This window comes from Nicotiana sylvestris, chromosome 3 (genome assembly GCF_000393655.2).
Source record: "Nicotiana sylvestris chromosome 3, ASM39365v2, whole genome shotgun sequence".
Classification (NCBI taxonomy): domain Eukaryota; kingdom Viridiplantae; phylum Streptophyta; class Magnoliopsida; order Solanales; family Solanaceae; genus Nicotiana; species Nicotiana sylvestris.
Genome location: NC_091059.1, coordinates 217,868,442 through 217,880,897, shown reverse-complemented (window position 1 = coordinate 217,880,897; position 12,456 = coordinate 217,868,442). Strand labels below are relative to the sequence as shown.

Below are 12,456 nucleotides of genomic sequence, written 5' to 3'. Positions count from 1 at the left end.
ATTATACCCCGCCCTAATTGTCACAAGTGTATAGGGGTAAAATATGTATCCCAAATTTCAGTCAATCGCTCCTTGGTTGCAGACGTGGGGATGTCTCGTCATAACTGGTAAGACTCTTCGTCTTCTTCCTCACCGGAACCCCCATCTATTTTGAAATCACCAAATAGAAAATCTGAGTAGTGAAACTGAGTAAGTCGTGGAACAGTTTAGATCCGAAATTTGAAAACTTTGATACTAAAAAACTAAGGGTGGCTCTTGCTGAAATTTGGAAAATTTGAACACAACAACAAGGGCAACGATGTGATCTCCTGTATGCTAATTAGTTCTTTATTTCCAATATAATGAAAACTTTAACGGTAGAGGACATAATCTTCGATATACCGTTTATACAAGATATATTTTTGTAGGTTCTCACTTCTCAGCAGTAAAATTAAGCAAAAGAAGAAACAAAAAGCTGAAGAGTTGGGAGGTGCCTCTTCCCAGTTTACGGTCTCTTTCACGTTGCTTTGCATTTGCTACTGTTTAACTACTAAATTTTCTGCAAACAGTTCTGTAACTAATTCGCGAAGCTCTCCCCTTATCTATTTTCTCCACTTTCTTGCCTGCTGAATTATTAATGTGTTTAAAAGGTTTTAAATTTTCATGCTAACAGGTTAGCCCTGTCACTGAAGACGACACATTTGAAGTGTTTAAAGCTGGTTTAGGGAAGAATTAAGTATTTTCCTAAGGTTCTTCTAGGTTATTGAGCTTCATTTTTCAATATGTTTTCTGACTGTTTTGTCCATGGAAGGTTTACCTTATGATATTTGAGGCCCGACCCTGTTCTGATTTACACACAAACTATGAGAATATATCACCCTTTACAAAGCTATTGTAGAAACTTCAGATAAATTTGCCCAACTAGATTGAGATGAACTTAAATGGGGAACATGGTCGGTGGTGACTCATATAGCCGACCCCAACTTATTTGGGGCTAAGGCATAGTTGTTGTTGGCCTGTCTTAAGCACTCATCAACTGGCTTTCAATCAACTTTGAGTGATATATACATCCTGCTACCTAAAGTGATCGTGAGAATGAGATTTAGAAAGTATATAGAATCAACGAAAAAGGGCCTAAAATGCCCTTTTACTATATGAAATAGGACAGGCTAGCCCTCCGTTAAAAATTGGTCTCTATTCTGCCCTTGCCATCAAAAAATGGGCTCGTATATGCCTTCCATCACTAACGGAAGACTCATAAAGCCACGTGGAATATATGTGAGGGCAAGTTAGACCTAGTTCGAATTGTACAGGGGCATATGTGAGTCAGTTATATAGTCATTTCTCAAACACTTCACAACTCCATATCAGTTTACTTAGACACCTATTTGACAACACCTAACTAATTATCATAGCAAATAAACTCAGTCATAGACACAATAAATGAACGGCAATGACTTTATTAAATCCTTGTATAAAAACACAAAGCTTCATTACATAATAAAAGACAACAATTAAGCCACAATATCACTAAAATTACATATCATTTCGCATTAACCCAAAGAACATAATAAGACATCCCAATATCACACACATGAAAATCCACATCTTCTTCCGAAATTTAGCATCAAGCACAACTGAGTACTCTAAATCGGTCACTTTCTTCATTAGAACATTTCTTTCCAATTCCAAGGCTTTTATTCCTCCATGATCGACGAGCATCATAACATTCTCAAGATCAAATTTTCCTTGGGAGAGCATTTCTTTCACGGATTAGAGCTTCATTTTCCTTCTTTAAACTGCACATGAGATTTGAAACTCTAGGAGGAAGCTCTTTTCATCCTAAAAACCAAAAATAAATAAAACAAATTTACAAACAAATCGGAATACTTAAAAGAACCCATCAAAAAATTTATTTACCTCATGCTTCGGGCACGTGAAAAACCTTCTCCTAGCACTTAAAGGTGTCCATGCCATGAAATAATTGGCAGTAAGTCCGTAATGACACCTCCCATTCGACCCATTTGAGCTACTAGAACATTCCGACATTGTCTTTTGTTATGATTCGACCCCTTTGAGCTACTAGGATTTAATGAAGTCATTGCCGTTCATTTGAATGTTTGTGTCTATGACTTAGTTTATTTGTTGTGATAATTAGTTTGGTGTTGTCAAATAGGTGTCTAAGTAAACTGATATGAAGTTGTAAAGTGTTTGAGAAATGACTATTATAATTGACTCATATATGCCCCTGTACAATTCAAACTAGGTCTAACTTGCCCTCACATATATTCCACGTGGCTTTATGAGTCTTCCGTTAGTGATGGAGGGCATATACGAGCCCATTTGTTGACGGCAAGGGCAGAATAGAGACCAACTTTTAACGGAGGGCTAGCCTGTCCTATTTCATATAGTAAAGGGGCATTTTAGGCCCTTTCCCGTAGAATCAATTAGAAAGTATATATAATAAGACAGAATGGTGCTTGAAATCCTGCACCTACTGCTTCAGTTACGTAACTCGATTTAGCTGTTAATATATACAGGTTCCTTCTGTCAAAGCACGTAGTTATCATCTCCAAATAATTGGTGGCGAGGATCTTTGATCCTGAAGGGAGATTATGGTTTCAAAAGCACCCACCAAAGCCTTGACCTTGCTTCTCCTGGTCTCGACAAGTTTGGTTGCAGTCTCTTCGATCACATTGTTGAACAATATTGGAGCCTCTCTTTTGTTTCCTCTAGCTTGGTGTCGAAGATTAACTTTCATATTTTCATCTTTAGCAGCATTTGACTTTCCATTAGCAATAAGTCTCCGAGAGCTTCTTCCTCTAGCATAAGCATTTCCATTTTCGTTGTAATCTAGTATTTTGACTGGCCTGAATTTTAGTCTCCTTGGACTGACTTTCTCAGACTGAAAATCGATTATTTTTCCTCTCCTGAACTTGAGGTTTTTAGGACTGCAAATTGCAGTTCTTGCAACTTTTATATCTTGGCTTTGGCTTGTGGTTCCACTTTTTCTGGAATTGCTGACTGTTGCATCGCCATCAAAAGACTCGCATGCAGAAATTGATGATAGGGAAGATTTCCTGTTGCCAAGGTTTCTGCAGCTACTGCCATCTGAGTGCAGAGAAGGGGATGGGGAGAGAAGGGATGACGGTCTCTTCCCTCTTTTTGGGCCATGTAGTGAAGATTTCCTGTTGCCAAGGTTTCTGGTGATACTGCCATCCGAGTGTAGAGAAGAGGATGGGGAGAGAAGGGGTGACGGTCTCTTCCCTCTTTCTGGGCCATGTCTATCAAAGGAGGAGACTCTGGCCATTCGAGTTTCCTGGGAGAGCTTTATGGTCTGGCTTTTAGTCTTTGATTCTCTGATGTGCAATGTCTCGTTTGGAACACTTCCATGACTTCCTTGCTCCATCTTGCCTCGTTTAAGATTAGCCCATTTTCTAAGTTGAGATGTCTTGTTTGGAAAGTTTTCATTACTTGGTTGCTCTATCTTCATTCGTGCAAGGCTAGTCAAATTATTAAGTTGAGACACCTTGTTTGGATCATCTTCATGACTCACTTTGTCCGTTTTGCTTGGAAGGCTAGTCCGCTTATTACGTTGAGATACTATTCTTGGGGAATCATTATTTGGCTTTTTGCCTGATACCCTCTTCACAGAAAATCTTGTAGAGTGGGAAATAGTTGTGGATGCTGGTATTTCCTGTCCCTGGGCTCGAAAAGTTGTCCGGCTCTTGAATTTTGGTAGCTTACTTGAGCTTAATGGTTTCTTCCCTATCTGCAACATCACAGTTGTAGCCATTTCTGGGACTTCTCCTGATGTTGTTACAGGTCTTGTGGGCTGGAGAGTCCTCGTCCTTGTTTTAAGATCACTTTCTTCTGCGTATTTGCAAACTTCTTGGCGAGAACCTGTTGGAACACTCAGTAAATATGGCAAGATCTTGGATTCACCTATTTCAATACCTAAGCTGCCAGTTGAGTTCCTTCTCAAATAGCTGACTTCAGTCTCAATTTTGTCGAGGTTGGGAGGAACGCCGACATCCTTTTTCTTGCTGAACTCATAAGATCCAGTGTCCTTATCCATCTTGCTTCCTGTGTTTGGTTTGCTGGTTGCATCATCCAATAGAGACCCCTGAAGAATTGCTGAACCCCCTGTTATAATAACGTCACTGTATCTTCTTCTGCTTTTGTTGCTTGATACCGAATAAGCATTTTCTTCCAGAGGCTGCAGCTTCGAATCTCTTTGATGACTTGCAGAAACAGCCAATGTTTTGGTGCATGCTTGCATTTCCTCTTCGTGGGAAGTTGTCAACCTTCTGAGATTTGCAGGTAATTTAGTTGTTCTCCATATCTGCCACTTCATAGTTGTAGCCAGTTTTGAATTTTCTCCTGATGTTAAAGATCTTGTGGACATGTGAGTCCTTGCTATTGTTTTAAAGTTGCATTCCACACCATCTTTGCTAGCATCAAGCCAAGAACTTGTTGGAACACTTACATGACGTGACAAGACCTTGGAGTCACCCATTTCATTACCTAAGTTTCCAGTTGAGTTCCTTCTCAAATACCCGACTTCATTCTCAATTTTCTCCAAGTTTGCAGGTTTTCCAACAGCCTTCTTGTTGCTCAACTTAGAAGATCCAGTGTTTTTGTCCATCCGGCTTCCTTTGTTTGGTGTGCTGGTTGCACCATCCAATGGAGAATCCCGAGCTAATGGTGACCCCCCTGGTATGATAATGTCACTGTATCCTCTTCTCCTCAGCTTATAGCTTCTTGACATAGAATAAGCATTTTCTTGCAAAGGCTTCATCTTCAAATCATTTTGTTGATTTACAGAAACAGCTAATCTTTTGGTGTATGCTGGGTTCTCCTGTCTCTGGGCTTTACCAGTTGTATGCCTCTTGAAATTTACAGCTAGCTTACTTGATCTTGGTGGTTTCTTCCTTATCTGCAACTTCACGGTTGTAGCCAGTTCTTGGGTTTTTTCTGATGCTGCTATAGTAGATCTTCTCAGCAGGGAAGTCCTCGCTTTTGTTGTTTGAAGATCACGTTCCACACCTTTGCAAGCCTCATGGCAAGAACCTTTTGGATCACTCAGATAACGGGACAAGACCTTGGATTTAGCAATTTGAATACCTAAGCTGCCAGTTGAGTTCCTTCTCGAAAAGCCAACTTCACGCTCAATTTTCTCCAGACGTGCAGGTATGCCAACAACCATCTCACCCATTTTGAGCTAGAGCAATGAAACTATCACCACTGCAGATATATTATGAAAAACAGAGAGGTTTAGGAAAGCATCACACATGCTTGTTTTCTCTATGTTTCCGAACTGTTAAACAAGAGCACTTACCGATAGAAAACTGATGATAAGCAGAGACCTTTGATTGAAACCTCAACCTCACCAGTGTGGCATCCTGATTGGAAAGAAACAAAGACCTGTGAGAAAACTGCTAATAAAAAATGTAAGTGCACTAATATGACAACAGTACAAGGGAAGAACATTGTACAATGACGAAAATAAATTACTTATTCTGCCGCTTGCATTTCTCCCTCCATCTGACTGTTCCTCAAACTACTCTGGTACTCCTGTCACCTAATTAATACTTCCAAATTAGAGATTGATTATAAATGTAGCACTATTTTGACCACACAATTCAGTAAGTTTAACAGAATATATCTTGCTTGGTGGGAAATGTGTCCAACAAAACTTGGTAATAATTGATACAATTTGATCGTTGAGCCTAACTGGGAAATGTGGACAATTAGGACCTGAAAAATCTACTCTGCATGCATGTCATTGACTTGCTGGAAAACGTCTTTCAAACTATTAATACTATGATCTTAACCCAATGTGTTTCTTTTAAAAGGAGAAAATTAATAATTATAAAGAGAAGCTCTACAAAGCACTTAACGAGAAACATTCTTTTAACTGGCAAAGCAATGGAATCCCAAATCATACTTCCTATCTATTAACCTAAGTTAAATAATAGAAATAATTTATGACATCCTCACCTATTATTATACAAATAAGAAAGGGAAACGTAAGATGCCACCAATACTCCAGAAGTAATCCTACGAGAATCAATGAGAAAAAGAAAACATTTTTTGTTTCCTTTCAACAAGAGATAAGATGTTCTATAATGTTCTTTTATGAAAATTTGATATAAATCTATACTTCCTAGAGCTATACATTCCAAACACCATTGCCATTATTCAGAAACAGAATTCAGGCGGAACGACAAAGAAAAAACAAGGAACACCATAGACATCGCATTTACGTATGTTTTTTCATCTCATGGGAGAAAAAAGAAAGCTAAAAATCCTATTCGAAGAGAATTGAAAGTTGATTAGTTCGGGCGTTGGATTGTGAAACTATTGTATTGTTCAAACATTACGTGAAGAAGCAAAGCACAACAAAAATTTCAGGCAATTGAAGAATTCGGGAATCATTAACATTTGGATTCTAATCATCTTCAATAGAAAACGTCAATCTTTGAATAACAGATTCAAGAACTGTTTAAAATTCACAAAAAGAGAAAAATGATAATTTTGGTGGAAAATAGGGGTTGAAATTATACCTTTTTCTTGATAAGTTAGGAAGGGGAAGCCAAAGAAAGAGGGACTCAACAATTTGTTGACAATTTTTGAGAGTAGAATTTCTAAAATTGCAAAGAAAGAAAGCCAAAAGAAAGAAAGAAAGAAAGAATTAGAGAAAAGCGTTTAAAATTCATAGACATCTGTGAGAATAGGCGCGATTAATGCAGAGGATATAGATCAGCTTTGACACTAAAAATAATAATAAAGGAGGCGTAACACAACTTTAGACCCTCTCCTCAACCAACTTTTTGTAAAAATAGCACGGTATAGTCAGTTTTCAGACTGGTCATTCAAAAATAGCCAGCGTTTACGAAGTCAATGACAAATAGCCACTATTTTGCTGCAACAAAGACCGGTCCAGTATAATATACTGGAGTTCGGTGCACCTGTGTATGAACTCCAGCTAGGGGTGTACATGGACCGGGTTGGATTTGTTTTTACCAAAACTAAACCAAACCAACTATATCGGTTTGGATTGGTTCGGTTTTGTCGGGTTTTTCGGTTTTTCGTTTTTTTTTTTGTTACATGAATATTACTTCAATCTTACTTTGTTAAAATTATAGATAAAGTTTTGATAAGTGAATATATGTTTAGTAAATATGGAAAAATGACAAATATATGATTTATTAAAATATTCTAATGGAAGAATTTTTTTAGTAACACATGATAGTTATTTTCTTAGTCGTCTAACAATAATTTTTCGTTAATTTACGCTTCCAGGGTTAATACATGAGAGGATCCCAAATATTTCTACATTTTCTAAAGAAAAATCACTATAAACTCTTGAAAATATAAATAAAATTTATATATTTATATGTTGGTTTGGTTCAGATTTTTTTATTCAATACCAAACCAAGTCAAACCAAACCTAGTCGGGTTTTTTAATCGGTTTGGTTTGGTTTTTCGGTTTGGTGCGATTTTTCGGTTCGGTTTGAACACCCCTAACTCCAGCATATTATGCTGGACCGATATACTTTGCTGACTCCAGTATAATATACTGGAGACTGGAGCAATCAATTTTTTTAAAAAAAACATTAAATTTTATTCTAAATTCTTACATTCATTTATAAAATAATTGTAAATCACGAAATATATATACATATACTATCAAATCCTTTTTTTTTTTTTTTACATTTCACATATATAATTTTATTCGTATTTTCTTTGTAGATCGATACAGTTTAGCTTTTACATTTCATGCTCTTTGGCGTGGCTCCATAAAAATTGGTGCAGGAGTAGGGAATTAAGAGAGAGTGCAAGTTAAGGACGAGTACTCTATTGAAATAGTTTTTTGGTCTAAATGTATGAGAAACAGTCAGGAAAGAATGACGAGCCGACTTTAACAACGTCACCCACCTCGGAAAGTAAAAGAACATGTTTAGAAACGCAGGGGTGTACAAACCGAATCAGAAAACTGCTCTAAATCGAAAAGTTAAATCAAATTGATTAAAAAATTCGATTAGATTTGGTTTGATTTAATTTGGTATTGAGTAAAAAAAACCCGAATCAAACCGACATATAAATATATAATTTTTATATATACTTTTAAGATTTTATATAGAATTTTCTTTAAAAAAATATCTAGAAATATTTGAGATTATCTTGAGGGATATAATTTTTAATAGTATATGAAGTGCTCCATATTTATTAATCTTAAATAATGGGTTGTATGATCACTTTCTCATCAAGTGTTACTCAAATGCGTCAATTTCTTTGTTTTTCCATATTCATATCATATGTTAATATCCACTAAATTGTTATATTTTTTTCAAAAGTGAAGTGATTATTATTATTTAGGTATTGATTTTTATGTTTAATTACTAAATTCGGTTAACCTTGAAAGTGTACATCAACGAAACATTATTGTCAGACGACTAAAAAAATAACTATTATGTGCAGGGGCAGAGCTACCCTTGTCCGAGAGGTGTCAACTGACACCCCTTCGCCGGAAAATAACACTGTATAGATAGGTATTTAAAAAAAAAAATTGAATATATACAATGGGTTGACAACCCTTTGACACAAGACAATCTTCTAGTGCAACGGTCAAGGGGTGTCAAAAGCGACTGAAGGTTGCAAGTTCTATTCCCTATTGCAGCATAGTTCTATTTTTTGGCTTCTTCTTTAGATTTTGATACCCCTTTGTATAGATTCTGGCTCCGCCACTGATTATGTGTTACTAAGAGAATTCTCTCATAAGAATATTTTAATAGATAATATGTTTGTCAATATTTTATATTTTTACTAAACATATATTGGTCATCACTTGTGTTGCAATGAAATTTTATGTTTCGAGGCCTTAAAAACCTCCCTTAGCACCACCTTGATTTGCGTGCACAGTCCGAGCGCGTAGCCGGAAAGCTTAAATGTGAAAATATGTGAAAAATAATAAGTTTTGACTGTAAAATGAATAAATTTGACTTCGGTCAATGTTTTGGGTAAACGGACCCGGACCCGTGATATGACGGTCCCGGAGGGTCCGTAGGAAAATATGGGACTTGGGCGTATGCCCGAAATCGAATTCCGAGGTCCCAAGCCCGAGAAATGAATTTTTAAAGGAAATTGTTTTCTGAAATTGTTTAAAGAAATTTGAAATGAAATTTGCTTTGAACATGATGGTATCGGGCCCGTATTTTTGGTTCAGGCGCCCGATACAGGTCTTATATATGATTTAAGACGTTTCTGTGGAATTTGGTGAAAGGCGGATGTCATTTGACGTGATTCGGACTTAAATTGCAAAATTGATGTTTAAGGAAGTTTTGAGAAATTTCATTGATCTCGAAGTTTAATTTGATGGTCATGATGATATTTTGGTGATTTGATTACACGAAGAAGTCCGTAGGATGTTCTTGAGGTTTTGTGTGCACTTGATTTGGAGTTCCGAGGGCTCGGGTGAGTTTCGGGTAGGTTCGGGATGTTTTAGACTTAAAACCAGATGTTGCAGGTCTCTAAACCCGCCAATGCGGTCCGCACAAAAACGTGTGCGACCGCGGAAAGGGGCCAGTGCAGTCCGCGGTCGGTTGCGTGTGGTGCGCGGTGGAGGCCTGTGCGGTCGCGGTCCATTTCGTGCGGTTCGCACAGGCACTGGACCGCAGTACCCTCAGGAAGGCCTGTGCGGCCGCAGTCCATTTTGTGCGGTCCGCACAGGGGGTCTGAGAGGGATATAAATAGACGAGATTTTCAGTTATTTTGCATTTTTCAAAAACCTCAAAAACATAAGAGGTGATTTTTCAAATAACATTTCTTCTCCAAATTAATTGTAGGTCATTTTTTAACTAGTTCCCTTGCCGGGATGTTTGTTTGATATTATTGTTTCCTTGCCGGAATGTTATTGAAATATCATTGTTCCCTTGCCGGGAAGTTGTTATATTGCTCTTGTACCATTGTCGGGATTCCTTGTGATTATTGTTGGCTTGTAAATGGGAGCGAGTGGTACGCCTACCACAAGATATAATGAAATGGGAGCGGGTGGTACGCCTACCACAAGATATAATGAAATGAGAGCGGGTGGTACGCCTGCCACAAGATATAATGAAATGGGAGCGGGTGGTACGCCTACCACAAGATATAATGAAAGGGGAGTTGGTGGTACGCCTACCACGAGATAAATGAAATGGGAGCGGGTGGCACGCCTGCCACGAGATACAGGACATGGGATCGGGTTGCACGCCTGCAACAAGACGTGAAAAGTGAAATCCGTCTTTGTATTCCTTATCCTTGTTAGTGGTTGGATTTTGATTCCTTTATAGTTCTCTTGATATTTTGTTTTACCTGCTATTCCCCGAAGCATGTTCCCCCCCCCCATCCTTACTTGTTTATTCCTGCTTTACGTTCCACTGTATATCATATAACTGCGCAGGTTTATCTGGAGTCTGGTCCTAGCCTCGTCACTACCTCGCCGGGGTTAGGCCATGCACTTACCAGCACATGGGGTCGGTTGTGCTGATGCTACACTCTGCACTTATGTGCAGTTATCAGAGCAACATCGGGTCAACAACAGTAGCTTGGGAGCCAGCCTTCAGTCCACCGAGACTCCGAGGTAGTCCTGTAGGCGTTCGCAGGCCCGACGTCTCTTCTATCAGTTATTTTGTTCTGTTATCATTGTATCCGAGACAGACAACGTTCCTTCTTTCAAAGGTTTGTATGTAGTAATCATAGATAGTCCGTGAATGTTGTGACACCAGTTTCTGGGTAGAGGCATATGTTGAGTTCCGTATTATTTTGGTTTATTTCGTTTAAGTCTTCCGCTTAATCTCATATTCCGCTATTATTTAAATGCTTATTGTGAGCACGTGATTTTTGCTTCACGAAAACTACTCCAAAAGAAATCGAAAAATAAAATAAATGTCATTTGGGTACAAGTTTAAGAATTTCGCGTGACATTTTTCATAATTATTTTGTCTGTGAGTGTTCGTTTTGTTTATTAATTAAAAATACAAAAATATATGTTGCATGCACATTTAAGATTTAATTGTGTACTTAGGAATTAATTGAACCATGTTTTGTTTTTAAGAGAAAGAAAATCACAAAATATGTATTTGTTGCATTTTTGTCGTTTTATTATCCCATTGAGTGATTTTGTTTTTTTTTATTAATATTTAATCCTGGGTGTCAATTGTTATTTAGGTTTAATTAATATTTTTAATTTAATTTTGGTTTTACAACTTATTTTAGAATTTTTGGTAATTAGGAATTAAAAAGAAGTTAAAAGAAAATGAAGAAATGAAAAAGTCCAAAGAAATCGGAACTGGGCCGTTTTATTTTGACCAAAATCAGGCCCAAACAGATGCCCAGACCGGTCCAAATCTCACAGACGTTCGAACGACGTCGTTTCAACGGCAATCAATCACAGCCATTGATCCTGCATGATCCAACGGCTCAAAAGTCGTCTCCTTTACCCATTCCCTGGCCCGACCCGTTACCCAGTTCAAACCGACCCCCTACTTAAACCAAACTACGCCGTATTGGTTAATCTCCTTGATCCTAGCCGTCAATCTTCATTGATCCAACGGATCACATTAATCCCTTCAATCTAATGTACCAAAATACCCAGACCCATTACCCCCCTCTCATTTCCAAACACCCCCCTATTCAGTCGTCTCTCTCAGAGACGACCCCTCGAAACCCTAGAGCAGCCACCCCACACCTTCGCCTGAAACCCGGCGGCAACGACGCCGCCGGTCACCCAAATAACACCCCTGAACCCTCTGACCACCCTCATTACGAATCCGTTAACTGTTTGCCTCGAATCAACCTCTAGCTTCTCGAATCTTCAATCGAAGATTCGAGCAAACCCTAACCCTACCCCAACCAGTCCCAAGTTCACACCCCAATTCCACCTGACCTCCCTCGTCCCAAATTCCATGTTAGTCTTGCTTAAATGAAGCCGGAACTGGACAAATCCTAAATCGACCGCACGAGCCCTAGAAGAACAAAACCTAGGAATCGATCCAAAAGATTTGAGATCTTAACCGACTTTAGTCAAGTGTTCTCAGTCGAGAACACTCGATTAAGGTCCGTTTTGGCTTCAAAGTCTTAAGACGAAGTTCAAACTGAAACGGATGGGGTTTGGTCTGGAAGTTTCGACGTATTTCCTTTTGTTTTCCTTTTCCTTCTGTTTGTTTGTTTTATTTTAACTAAGTAGTTCGTCATTTTCGTCAAGTAGTTCTTCCTCCTCTTTCGGACCTTTTTCTGGTCCAATTTTCTCATCTTGGTCGATTGGCATATGTTGAATTTATTAAATGGTCTCGTCGATTGACCCGTTCATGTATATAGTTCAGTTGTTCTTCTCAAGTTATTGTTTGTTGTTTTGTCTTCCGACCTTGGTATTTTCAGCCTCAGGGCTCATAGCCAGTATACTTGTCGTTCCAGCATTTTTGTTCAAGGTGA

At 38.3% G+C, this 12,456-nt stretch overlaps 2 long non-coding RNA genes across 6 annotated transcripts; one reads left to right on the top strand and one right to left on the bottom strand.

The window, feature by feature from the left end:
- Window positions 1-8,816, top strand: LOC104239078 (uncharacterized). Of its 5 annotated transcripts, none has more exons than XR_011406360.1 (5): window positions 2-107; window positions 408-4,302; window positions 4,573-4,698; window positions 4,807-5,172; window positions 8,467-8,816. It is a non-coding gene; the product is annotated as an uncharacterized lncRNA (long non-coding RNA). The 5 variants fall into 5 exon arrangements; XR_011406358.1 differs by lacking the exon at window positions 8,467-8,816 and having other exon boundaries at window positions 408-489; window positions 653-4,302; window positions 4,807-5,523; XR_714042.2 differs by lacking the exon at window positions 8,467-8,816 and having other exon boundaries at window positions 1-107; window positions 4,566-4,698; window positions 4,807-5,523.
- Window positions 5,137-6,632, bottom strand: LOC104239076 (uncharacterized). Its single transcript, XR_011406361.1, has 4 exons — window positions 6,549-6,632; window positions 5,497-5,563; window positions 5,321-5,384; window positions 5,137-5,226 (listed from the first exon to the last, which is right to left on the bottom strand). It is a non-coding gene; the product is annotated as an uncharacterized lncRNA (long non-coding RNA).
- Window positions 8,817-12,456: the final 3,640 nt, after the last annotated feature.